At 45.7% G+C, this 16,536-nt stretch overlaps 1 long non-coding RNA gene across 1 annotated transcript; it reads left to right on the plus strand.

Moving 5' to 3' along the window:
* The first annotated feature begins 240 nt into the window (after window positions 1-240).
* On the plus strand, window positions 241-13,423 carry LOC121824011 (uncharacterized). The gene is made up of 4 exons (XR_013046142.1): window positions 241-2,092; window positions 2,185-2,266; window positions 2,713-3,155; window positions 7,317-13,423. It is a non-coding gene; the product is annotated as an uncharacterized LOC121824011 (long non-coding RNA).
* The last annotated feature ends 3,113 nt before the right edge of the window (window positions 13,424-16,536 follow it).

Raw genomic sequence — 16,536 nt, forward strand, 5'->3', positions numbered from 1 at the left:
TCATCTCCCCGACACCACCAAGGCCAGACTTCCTAATGGCAGACACAGGTGACTCTGTCTTCCGAAGGCACCTGCTCCCCAGGCTGCTTCTTCAAGCTGGACACTTGCCTTCAACTGGATTCCACCACGATAGCCTCGGGCGCCACTCCCCAGATCTGTTCCATGTGGCCCACATTTCTCTGTAATTTAAATCCAGCATTAACACTTACAAAATTGGAATTTCATACTCAAAAAAAAAAAAAACTACATTCCTGTTTTCTTTTGAAAATTGCAAGGTGTGGCCATCCGTCTGTGCCAGTAATTTGCAGAATGTGAACAGCTGTTGATGTTTCTTGGGGGAAAATGGTCCGTGCTATTCCTCTTTCTACTTGGCCTCTATAAATATTCATAATTTCAACCTCAGTCTTAAGTAAAGTAACAACTTATTGCTAAGAATTATTACTATGTATTGAGTTCTTTGCATAGTAGATAGCATGTTGAGGACTTCACATACACATGCTTTGTCTCCACAAAGGCTCCATGAGATATTTATACTATCATTCCTATTCCACAGATGCCAAAGCAGAGGCTTTGATGAGCTGAGAGCTGTCCGGAGCCACAGACTTAACACACACATAATAAAAGGCAGTTTCCTCCACTGTGGAAACCATGTGATTCTCAGACTTGGTAGGCTCCCTCCATGGAGATGGTATCCGTGAGCATGACCTTAAAAATCCTTTCAGCACTTATTCACATTTGGGGTTGAAGCTTGTGTTCCCAGGTGTCTCTGGGACTTAGCCTCTTGTATGTCCGTAAGTGCTCACCCAGTGGGAAATGTGAGTCCGGACAAGGTCAGGCTTTATGTAATTCTCCTCCTCCTGTCCCCAGTCTCTCCTCCCTCCCCCTCCTGACCTCTCTGCTCCTGCTGCAGGCAGTGACATTACCTCCAGCTTCCACTCGACTATGTGGCCATAATGACCTCATCTCTGGCTCTTCTTGCCTGCCTGTGGATGTAAGGATGCTTTGATCTATGGATGCTTTGAGCTGTGTTTATACTTGCTCCATGACCCTGGCTTCAGATCTCTGCCTCCCACCTATCCCAAATCTACTCACTGGGTCATGGATATATTCTTCCAAAAGCGCTCATTAGATCACATTATTGTATAGACCTCACTGACTCTCTAAATGCAAACACAGGCAGCCAGTGCACATGGGCACAGCCTTCAGAACTCTGTGACGCTGGGAAGCTTCTCTTAACATGGTTAACTTGTAATTCCCCTTTACGGTTCTAGACCTTCAGCCAGTCAGAACTGCGTCGCCAGGTCTCAAATGCTCCCTGTGCTTTTTACGTCTCAACACCAGTCCTTGGTCCTTTGCAATGCTCTGTGCCTCAGCCTTTCTTAGGAAACGTCACTCCAGTGTTTGAGGCGAGTCTCAAGTGTTGTCTCAAAGGAGACTCCCCTGAACAAAATCCTCTCCCTGTCTTGTCACCTTCACCCCCATTCCCAGCCAGAGAGGCAAACCTTCACCATTTGACAAGCACGCACCAGACATTCCTCATCATGCGTTTTTGCCCAGCATAATGATAATAATCCTAAGTGTTTACAACATGGCAAGTGTTGCCTTAATGCTATCAGGTGGTGATGCATGCAATGTGGAAAATATAGAGTAGCAGATTCTGATTGACATGGTGATAATAAACATGTGAGGAATGTCCATACCCACCTGGACTTGTGACTGGGGGAAGCCTGTGCCACCGATGTTCAGACCAGCGAGCTCCACCTAGAAGCAAAAGTTCACCCACAGCTCTGGCGGGTCTGTTAACTCCTCCTGCGTGATTGGTTAGACCCCATGGCTGCATGACCTCTTTGTCTAGCTCTCCCTAAAGGAAATGCAGCCAGGAAAAGAAGCTGCCTCCGGGACCTGTAGATTCGAAGACACTCATGGCTGCAGTGACAGGCTCTGTCCCATTATGGGCAGAGAAGCCAAACCACTGGTGAGGCCGGGCAACCATGCTGATTAGAATCGAGGCTGCTAAGGGGTGATGCTCTGTCTGCAGCGCCACTCTGGAGTCTGCCGTTAAGAGTGCAAGTTCTACCTAGCACTCACCGAGGTGAGCTGATCACTGTAGAAATCAGAGTCAAGCTGGCTCTCCCTTGGGACTCTGCTTCCTCATCTTTCTCCCTATCTTTCCTTCTTTCTTAGATGCCAGTGGTGACAACCACCCTGAAAAACAAGGACAGACACTCTGAGCTTCATGTGTACTTTTTTGATCTGATACCCACAGGTACGTTCTATCATTACTCTTATTTTGTAGGCAAAGCAGCTCAGGCTCGGAGGAGTTCAGAAAGGTCTTCAGAGGAAAACCTAGCACATGACAGTGTCAGAATTCACACGCCATCTGGTGCCCAACTCCAGGACCCTGTGTTCCATCACATGATAGCATAGCTTCCAATGTTCCAAAAATTATACCCGACCATGGTTTCGTTCAGTGTTACCTGCCCTTGGAAGCTTTTCTTGATTGCCAACCCTACCCCAACAAATGTCTTGTATAACTGACTTGAACAGTAGTTGGAATTCATTTATTCGATGTTTATTACATATTCAACACTAACTCTGGGCTGGGACCTGGGGATAGCTCTGCCCATCCTTGGGAAGTTACTGTAGGGCAAGATCAAGGCTTGTGTGGGATCTGTCTATTGCATTCTTATTCCTTTATTCTTATTCTTCCAGGGCCAGAGAAGGTCTTTTCCTATGGGCACGCCAATGAAGCCATTATTAACAATCCGGGCTGAAGACATGGAAATTCAGGAAGCTGCCAAACAGGCAGGTGGAGACACAGCAGGCTGGTCCACCCCGCAAAGGGGTTCTGGGATGGAGATGTGCGTTACGATTCTTTCTGCAACAGTCCTGTGGAGCTCGACTTCCGAGTCCTCGGAAAAAGAAAGGAATGGATCTGCCCAAGCTGTGCTCTGTAGGAGTGTGGTGTTGGGGGTGCTCGCCAAGTATTCTAGAGGTCACTTGAAGTAAAATCTCTCTCCTTTCCCCAGGGCACTGCCATTCCAATGCGTCAAAGACAATCTTGTCTGGGATAAAGATGGAGCCAAGATTAGGCTGTGCCCTGTTGACTTCCCAGGCTCGGTCCAGGAGTGGCTCTCTCCATTCTCACCCACCAAGTAAGTGAACAGCATGTCCTTAGCCACATTTAAAAATGTGGGATATGGGAGAAAACTTGCTAAAAAAAAAAGGACCTTAGGCAGGGTGTTTAAAAACTGAAGTTTGTTTTTCTCAGTTGCTTCCCCAAAAGGACCTGATGGGTTCCTCGAGACCCCACTGGAACTAATGGCCCTCAGCTTCTTAATGGATGCAGTGGACCACCAAGAACCACAAGAAATTCATATACACATTTAAGAATTTAGGAACTTAAGTATCCCTAAAGTATACACATATAATTTAGAATGCAAATTTAGGGGCTTCTTGGAGTCCATCAGTGAACCCAAAGTATAGTCTTTCTGAGGAGACATGTACAAATATATAAAAATGACTTCAGATAGTATGTGACAAAAACAGCTTTTAATTTTAATTCCTCAGTATTTATTTCAATGTATATTAAAGTCATAATTAACACACTACACCTACAGTTTTGCAAGTGTTTTTGCCTTGTACAAGATTAACTGAAAAAATGACTAAGTCAGTTTTAGAGGAACCACAGAACTATCACTACTTTAGGGGGGGTCATTGAGGCAGCAGATGAAGGACACTTTTGGGTGCACTGTCCTAGTTAGTGGAAGCTAATTAAATAATTCCATTGCACAATAAGGACATTAGTGGTTCCCAAGAGCTCCTGATAGCCAGAGGCAGACGGAGAAAGTAGCCAGCGTGTCAAATTCTAAACCAGAATTCTCTATGACACTCTTGCTACTCTGGCTTTCTACTTGTGAGGTTTTAATCTCATAGGGGAAAACACACACATATACACACCACACACACACACACATACACACACACACATAAATACATGCATACACATACACATGCACATAAACACATATACACACATACACATAAACATATACACACATACAGATGCACATAAACACACACACACACACACACACACACACACAAACACACACACCTGGTTTAACTCTGGAAACAGATAAAACAGGCTCTAACTCCATCCAGCTGTTATATTGGCACCGTTTTATAAGGACTTTATAAGTAGATTCCTCAGGCTCTTCTCTCTGCTTACATTTATAAACAGAAAACAATCTCAAAATGCCTGTCATTCCTCTCGCATTGTTAGAGATCTGCCTGTGTACAGTCTCAGGAAATAATGTTCTGTTTTCTCTGCTTTGTTCTGTCTCTTCTGTTCTGCTGTTTTCAAGGGGAAGAAACAATTTCAGATGCTATGAAGCTTCTTTCTATTTGGGTTGTCATCATGCTTGGTGGCCCTAGATGCCAAATAGAAACTATGGCACATAAATATGTCAGATGTCTTTAAATCTTCTCTATGGGTAAGCACATCTGGGGAGCGCTGTACTTGATTCTGAATGTATCCCTTTCCAAGGGAGGTGGACATGGAGAACTGTGTCCAGAAAGAGGGCAGTAGAAAAGGGAGGGAGGAGGCTACCGTCTACTGGAGCAACAGCTGACGGGCCTGGTACTGTCATGTGGACAGAAGAATCCATGGTCACTCCAAGGTTGTCATTTACAGGTCTTTAAAAGGCTATTGTGGGGCAGGGCAGGGCACACATGCAGCCAGTCTGTAGGACCCTAGGTGACAAATGCACCTGTCACTTCAGGAATCAGGAAAAGAGGGCAGGTGGGCAGCCAGCAGTAGCTCTAGGGAATTTATTACATATGAAATCTGACTCCTAAACAGTAGCAATAAATTTCAAAAACATTTAGAAATATCGTGTGTTCAAACAAAGCATACCTGTGGGTTACCTCTGGCCTGTGAATGGCCATCTGCCTTTGCTGGCCCTGAGTTCTTTTGATTTTCCTGGCTAATGATGAATATGAGAACATGTGAGCCTCCTGTAATTTCCCCTCTTTTTTCTTTCTTCTTCCTCCTCCTTCTCCTCCTTCTTGTCCTCTTCCTCCTCCTCCATCTCCTCTTCTTTCTTTCCTTTCACTTTTTCCTCACAGGGTCTCATGTATACCAGTCTGGTTCAAATTTCCTTTGTGGCCGAGGATGACTTTGAACTTCTGATCCTCTTGCCTATATCCCTCAAGTGCTGGTATTGGAGATGCGTAACACAATGCCTACACAGTGATGGAACTGAACCCGGGCCCTTGTGTCAGCAAGCACAGCTGAGCTATACCCCCAATCTGATCTATCCTCACTCCTTTCCTTCCTTCTAAAACTATTTACTTATTGTTATTATGTACACACACACACACACACACACACACACACACACACACACACACACACACACTTGCAAGGTGGAATGGGATGGGGTGGAAGTGAGCATTCCATGGCGCATGCCTGGATGTCAGAGGATAACCTGTGGGTCCATCACATAGGGTACAGGGATCAAACGACCTCGTCAGACTTGGTCATCTCCTTGGTCCCACTAATTCCTCTTTCTTGTGTGCCGCCAGTTTTGACTCAATATTCAGTTTTCAGTAAACACACAGACTCAAGAGAGCCTCTTTGAGAAATTTTTAAGGGAAGAAGTGTGATAGTCAAGAGCAAGCAAGAACACTGAAACCCCAAGAGTTGAGGGACTTCTTGGAGGTCCTGGCAATTTCAGGCAGCCTGGTCTCTCATGCCACCTAGGTGTCAGGTCCAAAGGAAACTCTAATTTCTACCCATTCTGGCACTTAGACAAAAGCTAGCATTCCTCAGGAACTCATGAAGCCAGTGCCCCTCTACCAAAAGGAGCAATTTCACTTATCACTGGCAGAAGGGACAAATGGCTACCTGTGGTGCCTATTAGCACACCAAAGTGCACGCTGGCCTCCAGGCTCCCACAGTGTTAAAATTACCCAGCTTTATTTTTTTTTTTAACCTCCTTCCTCACCCTAAACTTCTCCAGCTCATGGGCCTCCCTCTCCCTAGCTACCCATTTCTCCTTATAGCCCTGCTATTTTGTCTGTGTGCTCTCTTGATTCTCTCTTTGTCTTGCCACCACGCCACCCCCAGCTCCTGCCTCTCTCCTGACCTGGTCCAGCCTGCTGGCCATGCCCAGTTGACTATTTTTCTCTCCCTGCTCTGGACTCTTCCAGATGGCTTTGGCTGTTCTCTCCCTCACATCTACAATAAGAGCCTTCCCCTTAACCTATACGATGGCATGGCTACGTCAGCAGTTTATACATCAGGTAATTCCCTAACCGAACAAGTAACTTCCCTACACTTGTTTTCTCCTCTATGAAAATGAGAGACGGGATTGGATTGGGTCCTGTGATGTGATGACAGCACCGAGCCCCCTCCCTTCAGGATTTCCAAGTTCCCATTCTTTTTGGCAGTTTTCACAAGTTTGCAGTAGCTGCCCCCTTGCTGTCAGGGTTCTTTTTGCTTTAAATGACTTCCTCCTTTCACTCTCTATATAACTCTGACTAATGCACACCCTAGACAGACCTCCCTGACCCCCAGACTAGGACCATACTCCATTACTAGACACAGTTCCTTCAGAACACTCACTGTATTTGTGTGCTCATCAGATGATGGTTACTAGGTTACATTAATCATAATGAATGTGGTCTCTTCTAATTCTGTTATGTCTGATTCTGGGGTAACCAGTCAGTGAGGGCTGTCACACTGGGCAATAGTTCTCTGTGTCAGTTAATGCGTTAAAGATAACCTCAGAGAACACTGAAATACATCAGAGTCACCTTAAAGATTGTAAACAAAGAACTTCCTTTTGGACTAATTTGATCAAAAGTGAGCCCAAATTTGAACTCTTCACTTCTCTCCCTGTGCCTTCCGTCTGTCTGGAGTTTGTGGTTGCTGATCTGTCTCTACCCTGTATGTTACATATGTCTGCTTCCGTCTGTTTGTGTTGCCTCTATTTGTTCTGTGTCTGAATCTGGGCCTATTAGCTGTGACTGTCCCTGTGTTTGGCTTTCCTAGCAAAGGTTTTGATAGGAAAGGTTTGGGGTTACGGTTTTGCCCTGCATTTATTGAGTAGCGGAGAAAACATGGCATGGGCGAAGAATGAGAGGTTCTTTACAGAAATCTCTAACAAAGTTTTACCAGGGAAGAAGTCACTTTGCTGACCTCAGTAGGTCCCAACACTTCAAACAGATGGTATCAACCTATATCTACATTGCTTGCAACATAAATGGTAGATATTTATAGCTTAAGGTTGATTCCAATCTGTTGGCAGCTTTCAGCAAATGATGAGCACAGCAAGCACGTACATTGTTCTGGATCAAGGGCATGGAGGAGTCCGCAACCTCAGATTGAAGCTGTACATTCAGCATGGGCAGTGAAGGGCAAGGAAGATTGGTTATACTGTTCTCTCAAGCGCAAGATAAACTCGAACAGGATGAGGACACAGGAGGATGACCGCAAGCTAGGTCCATGATTTGAAATGATCTCAAGGGGACTAATTATTCTGTGAGGTCTTCCAGAAATTCAGCCTTTGGTTGTAGGAGTGGTCAAGAGATAATTTTCACAAAAATGTATCACTGCAGTTCTCCAGCTTTACCTCTGCCCCTCATACCCAAGAGTACAATGAACCCAGCATGAACTTCCGGAGTTGAGAAACCTTTACATACAGGCCAAGAGCAATGAGCAGTGTTGACATCCTTTGCTGTCACTTGTTAAGTGTGTGACCCTCAGGAGACTGAACTTCACTTTTTCTCGTCGTGTTGGTGGTGGCGACACCATTATCGGGGATGAAAGGTTTACTGCTGCTTGTTCAGAGAACAATTGCCAGGACCATTGTGTTACAAGAAAGCATCAGCAAAGGTCAGTTTGGAGAAGTTGCTGTGAAAATATTCTCTTCTAGGGAAGAATGTTTTCGAGACAGGGTTTCTCTGTGTAGCTTTGCGCCTTTCCTGGAACTCCCTCTGTAGACCAGGCTGGCCTCGAACTCACAGAGATCTGCCTGCCTCTGCTTCCCGAGTGCTGGGATTAAAGGTGTGCACTACCACTGCCCAGCGAGAGGCAGACATTTATCATACTGTGATTGCTCCAAATCACAGGGGATTCAACATTGACTATGATAAGGCCATTAAGTTGATTAATACCACCCAAAGATCGGCTTTGGACTACAAACTGCTCAGGACAATTTCGAGATGGCTAGCTGAGATGATCCAGATTCACAGACTACTGGAGCAAGGACTTGAGACAAGCCCTGTACTTTCCCGTTATGCAGAGACCGGACAAATGATACAGCTAACTCTTCCAGGACTTGACAATTAACCCAAAATTTTTCTTTTCAGGATTCCCTAAAGATGTCTTCACCCCCAGAAAGCAGGAAGTAATTTTAAGAAAACAACACCTACGTTCCCAAGAGTGGGGTGGGTAGTTTTTGGTTGTTCAATGGCTTATGGATAATTGTCATTGTTTATGAAGGTTGGTTACAGGTTGTTAATTGTTAATGGTCAGAAAAAAATCTAAAAAAAGGAGAATAGATATAGGGTACTTGTTTGAAAAAAAGAAAAAAGAAAAAGAAAAAAGAGGATATAGAAAGGAGTAGATTATTTAATCTGAAAAGAAAAAAGGAAGATATAGAAATGATAAGATAAAAGGTAGATTTTTGAATCTACTCAGAAAAGAAAAAAGAGAGAATATAGATATAAGAAGATAAAAAGATTATTGAATCTACTTTTAAAAAAGAATTACTTGTTTTAAGTAGGAAAAGTAATAAAAATTTTTGTTTGATTTTGTCAAATGTTATTGGACTGGACATTGTTAATGTATATAATGGAGTTTTTTGTCTGAATCTGTCAAATGTTTATGGACTAGACATTGTTAATGTAATTCTTGACTGTATATATTGTATATACTTTTTCTTGTATTAGTTATAACTTTTTTATTTTAAACAAAAAAAGGAGAAATGTGGTTGATATATTGTGTACCTCAATAAACTTATCTGGGAACAGAACAGCCACTATATTAAACATAGAGGTTAGCCAGTGGCACTCACACACCTTTAATCCTAGCATTCCAGAGGCAGAGATCCATCTGGATCTCTGTGAGTTCAAGGCCACACTGGAAACAGCCAGGCATGGTGACACATGCCTTTAATCCCAGCACTTGAGATCTCATGTCTTGCTTGGGAAAGACACATGCCTTTAATCCCAGGAAGTGATGGCAGGAAGCAGAAGGGTATATAAGGCATGAGGACCAGACACTAGAGGCTAACTAAAGCTTTTAAGCTTTTAGCAGCGGTTCAGCTGAGATCCATTTGGATGAGGAATCAGAGGCTTCCAGTTTGAGGAAACAGATTTGTAGCTGGAGTTATCTCCAGTCCTGTCCGGGCTGGCAGCCACTCAGACTCAAATAAACCCCTTATATTACTTATAAACTATATGGCCATGGCAGGCTTCTTACTATCTAGATCTTACATCTAAAATTAACCCATTTCTATTCATCTACAAGTTGCCATGTGGCTTGTGGCTTAGTGGTACTTTACATCTTCTCATGGTAGCTGCTGTGGGCAGCATCTCCTGCCTCAGCCTTCCGTTTCCCAGAATTCTCTTCTTTGTCCCACCTATACTTCCTGCCCGGCTACTGGCCAATCACACTTTACTTATTGACCAATCAGAGCAGCACATTTACAGCATACAGAACATCCCACAGCAAGGATTGGCTGAGCAGTTGGTGAGGTGAAGTTAGCTGTGGCTTGTTCTGCTTTTCTGATCTTCCAGAATTCACCCCGAAAGCCAGGTAGACAGCAGGCTAGTAGGAATTATCACTAGTGGGTTAAACAGTAACCAACGGCATGTCTGTGCTGTCGTGTTTATCCCAGAGCCTGTCCACATGCAATCCACCAGCAACCAACACAAGACAAAGGCATGGCACGGACTCCCAGCCACGAGCCAAGCTGACTCACTTACCGGAGGCTGACTTACGGGAACGGAGAAGCCGGCATTTGATCTACGCACAAATCCTCAGGAAAATAAAGCTGTAGGGAAGTTGGGTGTCCTATACAAGAGCGATCAAGTAGCATGAAACACATCTGCATCCACACCCTCTTCCTTCCTATGCTTTCCAGTACTGAGCAATTACTGTCCTGTGTTCAGGAAAATTAGAGGTAGAGTGGCGACCGGCAGGCAGTAGGGGAAATGGTGTGCATGCGGCACACTTTCCTCTCTTCGGTTCCGATGTTTTCATCAGTGAAATGCAGGGGTGGGGTGGGTGACTGTGCAATTCCTCTTTGTGCTTAAGTCATGCCGAATCTTCAGAAGGTGAGACTGAAATTCTCTTGGGGGAGACTCATTCCTCCAGCAACTGTGCTAGGAAGAATAGCACAGAATATGAGATGCCTCGGATTGAGAATCAGAGACCTTTACAAAACCATGTTGGGATTGTATCTTTCTTCTATATTCTTCACGGAACGTTACTTGAGTGGAAATAGTAACACTAGTCCCAGTAGATTAATGTAAGATTATATAAGCTGTTGAAGGCTGTCTAACACAGAGTACTTCATTAAATGGAAACTGTTGTTATTATTGGGTGGGGTGGTGGCATCTGCAGTGATGCAGATGAATTAAATTGAATATGAAATGTTCTTCACAAGAGAGGAACTTAACATTCCACCAAAGTGATAAGAGACACATAGTAGGGTGAAATGCTAGACAGAAGAATGCCCACGGAGACACAGATGAGCTAGCTGTGTTTAGAAAGAAGATAAATTCAACCGGAGACCAAAGGAGGCTTGGATGGGTGAAAAACTGAAGCATGGGCTGTGGCATCCCAGCATGTGTTGGCAGACAACCTCAGCTTCCCCAAGGAACAGTTAAAGGTTGCAAGCAAGCTTTCTCTGTAGTCCGTGTTCACCCTACATGTCAGAGGAGCTGATGGAACCCACAGAGTACTTTACATCCTACCTGAGAGCATCAACCCTACCTGCGAACACCAAATATAGTGTGTATCCAAAAGGAGTACTGATAGCAGCATCTCATGACACAGATGAAGTGTGTGTGTGTGTGTGTGTGTGTGTGTGTGTGTGTGTGTGTGTGGAACTGAGAAGAGCAAGAACACATGCTGAGTGTCTTATTCACCAGTACTTCCAACTGGGGCGTTGAAAGAGTCAATGTCTTCTAATCAATCCCGTTTGCTGTGCAAGGCTCCCCCCGAAACTGCCCTTGCTCACCTACTCCCAGGGCTCTCAGAAAGCAAGGATGCTTGCAGAGGAGGAGTGTAAGACAGGAGTGAAGAGAAGGAGCATACAGCAGAACAGAAGCCGGGCCCACACAGCGCATGAGCGCCCATGGGCTTACCGTTAACATTGGTGCCTCCTCACTTACAGGAGACGTGGAGGGGAAGTTGGAAGGTCCCGCCAACACGGCGTGAACAGACTTGGGCTATTCTAGTTTCGCAACGTGCCTATTTTGGTATCTCCGACTTTATAGGTTGTAATGGGATTAAACAGGAAGCCACAGGTAAGAGGCCTATTGCAAAATGCAGTGTTCCATAGTAACAGCTACTATTGTTGATGTTTTTAAAAATAAGACAACAAAGAGAGGAGAGTCTTTGCCAGGGTCTTTGAAGAAATGATGGCGAAGCTTGATGAGCCCTGCGCTCCAGGGCTGGAAGCTTTAGGGGTGAAATGTAGGAAGAACTGAGCCACCTGACCTGTCCAAGCTCTTTGTTTCCGCCATCTTCAGCCCCAGGAGTCTGGGCTGGGGCTGATAAACACAGCCAGAGACATATCCGGTATGCATTTCAGCAGCCCCTCCTTGGAGAGGACGCCAAAAGCAGGTTTGTTGTGGGAAGCCCTGGGGGAACTGAGAGGAAGAGCTTGGGAGAACATGTGGGAAATCAAGCCAGCCAAGAGAAATGAAAAACACATTAGCTGGTGTGAAGGGAAGAGGATGCAGAGTCCCGATCTGATCCATAGCTTGAAATATTTCCGTCATCTGCTGCAGAAAGGTGAAAGTACCTTCGGTAGGACCAACTCAATCCCCAACCTTATACTGCTGCAAGAAGACCCCTCTGGGATTTTCGCTCAAAACTTCACACAGAGAATAACAGCAATCCCATCCCTCCGGATGCAACCTTGTAGAGTTCTCACAGCCTGGCCTCCAGGTTCGTCTCCGGAGAGGACAAACTTTTTGTGCATAGTGTCTTTTCTGCCAGCTAGCTGCCTGTGGTTTGTCGAGCATGGCTATTGACCTCTTTGGGACTCTCATTCCCTAACAAGGCATCCAAATGGGACATTATGAAGTCTTTTCTAGGTTTAAAAATATGTGGGGTGTGGGGGAGGAAGAGAGAGCACAAACATTTCTTAAGTAGGACTGGTTGCCAAGTACTTTACATATTTATGCATAGCGTATCTTGAGTGAGTCCTCATGGTTTCCCCTAAAAAAAAGGCACTGATTCTGGTTTAGCTGTGAGGGATATGAGGCACCCAGAGGTCTGAGATACATCATGAAGTTGAGATTTAAAATCGTATCGATTGCTCTTCAAAGATCATGGTAGAATCATGGTAATAGATACGTTTGCCTTCTGCAGATGCCACCCGTAAAGCATGTACAGTTTCCTTCATGTTGTAATTAGACTGTGAAACGTCCCCCACAAGCTCACATGTGGGAACATTTGGGCCCCAGTTGGTGATGCTCTTTTGTGACACGGGAACCTTCAGGAGCCAGGGCCTCGATGGAGGAAGTGGTCACTGGGGGTGGTTTTTGAGGTTGTGTGGCCCAGCCTTGCTTGCTGTCTGTGCTCTACTTCCGGACTGAAAGTGCGGAGAGACCAACTGCCCTGCACGATTACAGTCATGCCTTTGCCTGCCCTGTTAGGTTTTATCCCCTGAAGCCGTAAACCCAAACAAACCCTGCCTCCTCTAAGTTGCTCCTTGTCAGATAGCTTTATTCTAGCAACCAGAAAAGAATCCAAAGATCTCAGTCTGTCTTGTGTCCCAGCTTTGGCTATTTTTGAGAGAAGAACTCTAACTTCGGAAGTGGGACAGGCTGATACTTCCTCTTTGCTGAACTCCACATTCACTGATGTCATTGCATTGGCACCTTGAAATTGGTCATGGCATGACACTTGACATCATAGCTATAGATAAATATTGCGAATGAAGGGACGCTGCACCCACATCAAGGGACGCCGACTCTGTGACTCCATGTTATCTCTTCTTTTTCGTGAGCTGAGAGACTATGCACTTTGAATCAGATGGTGACCTGACGTTGCTGGGATGTCTGAGAGTGCCAGGCCTGGCCTGGCATAGACCAGCAGAAGGGTGTCATCACCTGGAGAGCTGAAGGAGATGAGAGTCCCGCTCTGTCTAGCTAAGTAGGATCTCCTGTGGTTTCAGTAAGTCCTCCATGTGACTTTGATATCCATAGCCCAGGACTGCCGGCTTAAACTACCACTCAGGCGAAGAACCTCCTCCCTTGGGCTTTGGAATGAGGATGGCGACAAGCCGAAAGTCAAATCTCTAGAAAGTGGTAACTGCTAAGGCATGGGTCTGAATTTCACTCTCATTCCTTCACCAGGATAGCTCCTGCCTTGTCTGGTGAGCCGCAGCAGGGCGTGGTACTGTGATGGCCAACAAGAAGGCTTGCCTTGGCCCCATCCCTGGGAGGGATGGGGGAAAGCGTCTTTTTACCTTCTGATCCTACATCTGGTGTTTGACCCTGGCATGCTTTGGTCTGGAGAGTAAATGACCAGTGGGACTGATAAACCTGTGCCACTGCCCCAACCCATGTGTTTTCTGGAAGTTTCCACTCCTTGCAGCAGCTGCTCTGCTTCTCCAGCACTGACCACCAGCCTCTGGCCTGGCTGGAGAGATACAACTATCCCAGCTCTTTTCCAACTTCCTCCTCAAAAGCCAGGCTAGCTTCTTATGCCGTGGTGTCCCATTCAAGGGGTACTTGGCTTTAATTTTAAAGCATCCTTTTCTTCTTTGTGTTTAGAGTATGACCAACCTAAGCCTAGCCAGCAGAGTCTCCTTCAGGCAAGGGAGACAAGTCCTTGAGTCTGTAGAACAGAAGCAAGCATGCCTGTGACGTTTGCTGTCATCTTGCCAGATGGTGTTGCCTGTCTGGGCTTCTGCTTCCTCCTTTGGTGTTCTCCAGTAGAGATCTACTATCTATTGGCATTTTGTGTAGGAAGATACTTTATTGTCCTGCAGGAAGTTCTGAATTCTTGGACCCTAGCCACAAAATGCCATAAAACCGGCTTTGTCATGGTGACAAGTCCAAACACCCCCACGCATGTGTTAGAGGCCCCACTGGCTGGGTGCTCTTCTGGGTCTGCATTTCCAGTGCCCTCCTTTCCTTATCTGGTTTTCCAGAACCAGGACTTCAGAGCAGCTTCAAGAACTTCAAGGGGCTGGAAGGGGAGGCCGAGCGTGCTCCTGACCTATGGGGGGGAACCTGTACTGTTTAGGTTTATGTTTTTTTTCAGCCTGTAACAGCTAATAAAATAACTTGCTTGGTCAAAACCTGCTGTGGTTAAAAAATAAAAAATAAAAAAAGTGTGAAGCCGCTGGCCTGGCTCAGAGGCCGCTAAATGACAGCCTTGGAGTCCAGAGCACTTCACAGACATGTTTTGTTTGGCATGGGTTTTTTGAGATAGTTGGGGCTAACGCCTAAAAATCGAGATTTTTTAGCTTTGGGAGGAAATAGATATTGAGAACCAGAGAACAAAAAGACTTGGCAATACTGGCTTCGGATTTCCACAAGGGGGATGTGGGTTGCTGCTGGCTGATGGAGGCTGCCCCTTTAGGAAGAGCTGCCCTGTCCCTCCTTCCCTATGTCTGTCCCTATGGGCACCCGAAAGAGAATGTGAGGATTAGACTGCTATTTTGCAATCTAGAATACACGGGAGAACTTTTGAAATTCCAAGGCTAAAGCCCTAAACCAGACTAACTGGAGAATCTCTGGGGGTGAGGCCTGAGTGTACATACTTTAAAAATCCCCTCACGTGATTTTACTGTTCAGGAGAGAGAGACCCAGCCCACTCCAGGTGACATCCAGTTTAGAAGCCCGCCCCTGGAAACCTGTATCTCTAGAGAGGTTTCTTCCTTCTATCCTATTTCCCTAAGGACCCCCAGCTTCTTCCTCCACCATTCCGTTTGCCAGGACACATTGTATCAATTCTCTTGCCCTGTTGTTGAAGTCTTCCTGGGAGGTAGGTACTCCAGTCCCCAGCTTTTACTAGGTTCCTTCTTTCTGATTGGATCCTAATGTATCAGTAATGTGTTCCGTAAAGGCCCCCAAAATCTTAGACCTCTCTACCGGGACCTCAGCCACTCCCACAGGGAAACTAAAGCACCTTCACTAGCCTTGTCTGTCAGCCTCTGCTACAGAAGCAAGTCCATGCTCCTGCCTCACACTTCACATCTGGAGGGATAATTTCAGGACCCCTCACTCCTCTCTCTCTCTCTCTCTGGCACCTTATTTACCTAGATGTCAGAATTATCTGTGAAGCAGGGCTTCTCAACTTTGGCCCTTCGGACAGGTTTTAGGATGGCTGACTTTCTGCTTTGGGAGATGCATGCCAGCATAGGTTCAGCGCCACACCTGTCCAGCATCCCTTCAGGGCAGAATCACGTGCACTGAATACCACTGCTGTAGAGTAATCCGGGCAGGAATGAAATGTGCTGATATTCCAGTTCTACGCCATGACTCCTCTTGTATTCCTGGCATCCCCATTTCCCTTTATGGCCCTGCCTCAGGATCTGCAAGTAGGTGGGTCCCGCCTACAGATATCAAAACCCACGGTGTGCAAGTCTCTTACGTAACCTGACAAAGGGTCTGAATACAGCCTCTCCCTTCTCCCTGTATATGTATTAGGTCATCTTTAGCTCACTTATTATATCTAATACCAAGTCAAGGAGCCATAAATATTGTACTGTATTGTTTAGGAAATAATGACGGGGAAAAACTGTTCATATTCAGTATGGATGCCCTTTTTCTGAATATCTGTTATTTGAATATTAATTTTTTTGTTTTTCAATACATCCTGACAGCAATTTCCCCTCCCTCTACTCCTTCCACCTCCCCCCCCCCACCCCAGATCCACTCCTCCTCCATTTCCCTTCAGAAAAGAGCAGGCCTGCCAGCGATATCAACCAAACGCAGCATAGTAAGTTGCAATAAGACTAGGCACAAACCCTCAAATCAGTTGGTTGACAGGGCAAGAGGCTGCTATCTCTCTGATCCCACCCTCTCCGATTGTTTATCACCATGGCAACAATGGATTATCCAGTCACTCCACTGTTAGTACATCCGGCATTCTTTAATTCCTCTGGTTCTCTCTGCTGAGACATCTAAGTTGTCATCACATTTTACCATTTTGCCGCCCCCAGTGCCTAGAACGTCTGGACCCTCTCCCCCACTTCTTCCCATCATCCCCCTTTGTGCCGGTCTTACCTCTCTTTCCCACCTTTGATGAGGACTACTGCAACAGCTTCGTTC

This window comes from Peromyscus maniculatus, chromosome 19 (genome assembly GCF_049852395.1).
Source record: "Peromyscus maniculatus bairdii isolate BWxNUB_F1_BW_parent chromosome 19, HU_Pman_BW_mat_3.1, whole genome shotgun sequence".
NCBI lineage: Eukaryota > Metazoa > Chordata > Mammalia > Rodentia > Cricetidae > Peromyscus > Peromyscus maniculatus.